The 5211-nt window shown below is 46.5% G+C and overlaps 1 non-coding gene across 1 annotated transcript; it reads left to right on the plus strand.

Annotated features, from left to right (window-relative positions):
- Positions 1-4333: 4333 nt before the first annotated feature.
- On the plus strand, positions 4334-4527 carry LOC137419651 (U2 spliceosomal RNA). Its single transcript, XR_010982960.2, has one exon. It is a non-coding gene; the product is annotated as a U2 spliceosomal RNA (small nuclear RNA).
- The last annotated feature ends 684 nt before the right edge of the window (positions 4528-5211 follow it).

The raw sequence follows: 5211 nt of genomic DNA on the forward strand, positions 1-5211 counted from the left end.
TTGTGTCTTTGAGCGAGACTTTGAGTCCATGGATGGTCGATCCGAGCCATTCCATGAAGGTGTTGAATGGATGGTTGGTCGGACATCCGTGGATGGACAGTCCATCCGGGGCGATGGCTGTCTTTGGGTCTCTGTGCCATTGCGTCCGTGGATGGTCGATCCATCCGCGGTCCGGCTGGGTCCGTGCCATGCAACGATGGCGTTAAATGGATGGATCGGTCGGACACCCAGGGATGGCCAATCCATCCGGGACATCTAGCATGACAATCATCTCGACATCTAGACCATCCATCCGGGACGATGCTGGGACAAACATGGTTTGTCCAGCCGGGACTCTCTCGGTCTGCCGATCTTCTCCGATCCTCCGCGCGCGCTGTACAGCTGGACAAGCTTGCCATATGCATCCCAGGGAGGTCCTGCGCGCTTCGCTGGAGAGGCGCGTTTCGGTCGTTTTGTGCGTCGTCGTAATCAGCCATGCCGGTCGTCCAGGCAGCCTTCAGAGGCCGCTCGTGTCTCGTGCGATCACTGCCAATGGTAGATTCGCGTGCCGCAACATGAGCTTGTAATGCGTATCTACCCTTGGGAGCCAAGGCAGGTACAGACCTGCTGTAATGGTCTTACTGTAGTGGCCTCCTGTCATGTAATCTTACTTACTGTTAAGGCTTACGGATTTACACATCTTCCACATCGACACCTCTTCCTGAAATGTGTTGCATTGCGACGAATGGACAGTCGCTCTTCGTCAAGGCACACCTTATGTAATGAGTGTTCAACGAGGTACACCTTATCTAATCAGACAACCCCACTGTAAGACTACTGCTACCCACGGGCTCATCGTCTTCTCCCTGGGATGAACACTGCTTGCTCGGTTCGATATCTTCTTGATTGGGACTTCCTCCTCGATACATCTATAGCTGGGGATTGATTGCTAACCAGGCTAACAGGCTGAAATGCAGTATCCCTGCCATCGGGATTGATGGCCCCTTGGACGTTCGACCGGCAGTGACATCTTTCCAATGTATTTCGTTCTTTGCATTCCTATGTATCCCTCTGTATGTGTCTGCTGTTCTTCACCGCCTAGTTCGGATCTAAGCGCGGGGAGAATGTGATGAAATCGTCATCCAAGTTACGACACTGATGTTGTTCACCTCATGGCCGCTACGCGACCCTTTCGCGGTTCCTATATATATCAGCGCGGACAGGAGATGTAGATCCATCTATGTAACTATGTAACATCTATGTAACATCAATGTAACTCTAGAGCTACTCTGGGCTTCCATAGAAAGGTAACGATTCTGCTATATGTATCATAAGCTCTTTTATAGTCATACCACCTGTCCGCACCTGTATTCACCTGTATGTAATATTAATACAATGTTTATTGGTTTCTCTCCAGATGCTGTTTGAGAACGAATTTCGATTAAACCTACCTTATGGGTTGATGTTGTATCTTGATTTCACAACACACGCATCTATGATGATGTACAACAAAAGGATATCACCTGTCACCTTTTCATTTGAACGGGCATCATTTATGAGTTGAGTGCCAATCGAAATCGAGTCGACAAATCAATAAACCATTCTTAAAATAACGTCGTATAAAGTGGTCGGGCGAATCAAAGATGGCCGATTCCCCACCAGCCGGTGTACAAAACATGGTGCACTCACTCACAGGGTGTTCCATTCACACAGAGTGGGGGAAAGTTCGACCTCGAGTCGCTCGGGATGTCTTGGGTGCAAGTGTCGAGTTTTTGTTGCATAACCATCGTGTCCACGTCACAGCGTCCTCGTGACGTCACAGCATCCATTACTCAACTTCCGCAGAACATGTGCTTTGGCGAGTACATCATCCTTTGTACTGTATATTATAGTAGTCTTTCGGTCACATGGCAATCTTTGAGGCTGTTCAAGCCACATCGCTTTATCTTTAGACGTTCAAGTCACATGTGCTTCAGCAACACCCGTCGGTATTCCTGAGCGGACGGGACCGAAAAAGCACGATGACCAAGGTGCTTTCAAGACTCGGCCAGGTAGCAAAGGTGAAGTGGGTATTGAGGTTCACCTGATGACGATACATGCCAAATATGGTGTCGGGCCAATCACGAGCGCCTGCCAGTTGGTGCACAATCAATTGCAGCCAACAACCTGTTGCCTCAAGTACTTCATGAGAGATTAATCGATAGGTACATTCTAACGATAAAAGTGGATAATGACAAAAGGGCCCACACAGTTTTTGAAGACATTGGTCCAAACTGTACACGTCTCTCGCAGACTTGAAATCACACTTTCGGAGCACGATGGATGACCTCGGCTTGGAGAAGTTCCACCTTGCCTCATGGTTGAACAGGTAGTGAAGAGCAGGGCCTGGCAACGTGGTCCAATAAGGGACTACTTTTCTCGAAGGACGCAGACGCCTGCGTCACAGCGGTGTGTTCCCATGGACGAAGCGATATCCCAGCTGTCCATGATTGGATCATAACTTTCGATGCTGTTCAGCAAAGAGTTGCCATCGTAACTACAAGGCACAAGGACACAGAAGTTTTAGTGTTATATAAATAAAAGGCCGACAACCACCCCCTTCCCAAAATGCAACTCACTTAGTTATCCTGCCAGTCCTTGTCTGCAACCTCCCGGTGCCGATCACCATTTATCACACAATACAAGAATGTATCCTCCCCCTTGTATTGCAGGGATTCAAACAAATGCAAATTGGTATCGCGCACATTACTAATATAATCTTTATTATAAAAAGGAGCAGCGTCTGTCTGTCGTGCTACAACTTCAGAACGGATTAACGAATTTCAATGAAAGAAACGACGGTGGATCCAGGGAACTCCAATGAAGGTTTGTGATTCACTAAATAAAAAATAAATAAATAAAAACAATTTGTGTATGGGTACGTGGACACGTTCCAGAACTGCAAATGCCAACTTGCGATGCTGGTTATCCCTGCACGTAGGGCAAGATATGCAGGAATCCTTTTTGGTCTTGCCCCATAGATTAGCCATCGAAGCAAAGATTGGTATTTCCATCAGCGAAGCGACCGGTCTTGTATGCTCGTGTCAAATTAATGACGAAGATTAAGGGTAGATGACACCAAATGCATTGAGGAGCCCCTCGCAGAAGGAAAATATCACACGTCGCCTGGTCACCTGACATGGACGAACTGGTAAGTTGAACCAATTGGCTGTTGTTCCAGTTTGTGCCCCATTGCGGATCTACTTGCCGATATGTTTCAGTCATCAAACAAGTCCAAAATTCGCGTTTAAGAGAGAAAATAGTTGCTTTTCAACGTGTACTCGGGTATGCCAGCAGTTTCAAAAGCAAGGCCACGACAGCGGACAATAGGGAAAAGCTGAAGATCCAAATACCCAGCAATGGCGTAGAGACGTCCACGCAACACAGCAGCTCCAACGTAGCACCGAGGCGTCGTCATGGAGGTAACCGTGGTCCATGAATCCGTGCGGATGTTGTAGGCTTCAACAGACGCCAGATGGGCCGTACCATCAAAGCCTCCAACAACATATATGTGATCATTGAGCAAAGCGACACCAGCACCTGAAGTGCAGCGAAAGAGAGGGGCTTATTGCATCTCGCAGGAGAGTCAATCACGTTTGTTCAAGTTTACATGGGTTACAGGCGTCAGCACTCAATATGGTAACTTAAAATAAAATTCAATAAAATGAATCTGAATGGTTTCTAAATCTAAATCCTCTGGGTCATTTGAGTTCTCGGGGTTCTTTGGGTCTTTTGTCTCCATGGGGTATTTTGGGTCTTCTGGGTTTTTTACCGTAGTAAATACACAGTGGTGTTAAAAGATTGGCGTTTAAAACTCTCCTCAAATCCCTACTAAAACTTTACTCAAAGCCTTTAAATCCTGCCATTATGAAGGGGAAGAGACATCAGACATCTGTACAAACATACAAACGAACAAACATACAAACGTACAAATGTACAAAGACACTCATATGGTAGACGTAATCACGTGAAGGGTCTAAAGTACAAATTCCATTGGAATCTCGTTCCGGAATGCCGGGTTTTTCCACACAGCGCGCGGTTCTGACGATGGAAGGAAATCACGTGATCTTGCTGCTCTTCTCCGCCATTCCTGTTGATCTTCACAAAATAAATCCTATATTTCTCCCAAGATACACAAAATAAATACAGCACATCAGGATTGTTTAATAGCAGAATATCGAGGGAGATTCGCTGCTGCAATGGAGGTGGCGGACGGGCGGCCATTTCGAGGGAATTTTCGATTTTTGCGAATCGGGCCCACTGATGTACAAATGGGATGCCAGTTTAAATGGGGATTTTTTTTAATTTTTAGGTTATCGCTTCTCGGCCTCTCAAGGCTAAGATCAAGTGTAGTATCTGTTCTTATCAGTTTAATAGCTGATATGGCCCGCAATGCGGGTCTAGTCTATTAAATGGATTTTTGGTAGTGGGGGTTGGATTAGGGGCTTGCTCCGTCCACCCCAGGCATCGACCAGGTATTGCAGTACTTCCTGGAACGGTGCACCCCCTTTGCGGGAACCTGGAAAACAAAGAAAAGATTGTTAAAGCAAAAATTCTTCCAAACCAAAGAACTGGTGAAATCGGCTCAATGCACCTGGTTATGCATAGTGAAATGGGGTTAATGCACCTGTTTATGCATGGTGAAATGGGGTTAATGTACCTGGCTATGCAAGGTGAAATGGGGTTAATGTACCTGGCTATGCATGGTGAAATGGGGTTAATGCACCGGGTTATGCATGGTGAAATGGGGTTAATGCACCTGGCTACGTATGGTGAAATGGGGTTAATGTCCCTATCTCTGTATGGTGAAATGGGGTTAATGCACCTGGCTATGTATGGTGAAATGGGGTTAATGCACCTGGCTACGTATGGTGAAATGGGGTTAATGTCCCTATCTCTGCATGGTGAAATGGGGTTAATGCACCTGGCTATGTATGGTGAAATGGGGTTAATGCACCTGTCTATGTATGGTGAAATGGGGTTAATGCACCTGGCTATGTATGGTGAAATGAGGTTAATGCACCTGGCTACGTATGGTGAAATGGGGTTAATGTCCCTAACTCTGCATGGTGAAATGGGGTTAATGTCCCTATCTCTGTATGGTGAAATGGGGTTAATGTCCCTATCTCTGTATGGTGAAATGGGGTTTATGTCCCTATCTCTGTATGGTGAAATGGGGTTAATGTCCCTATC

This window comes from Myxine glutinosa, chromosome 1 (assembly GCF_964187855.1).
Source record: "Myxine glutinosa chromosome 1, kmMyxGlut1.1, whole genome shotgun sequence".
Lineage (NCBI taxonomy): Eukaryota > Metazoa > Chordata > Myxini > Myxiniformes > Myxinidae > Myxine > Myxine glutinosa.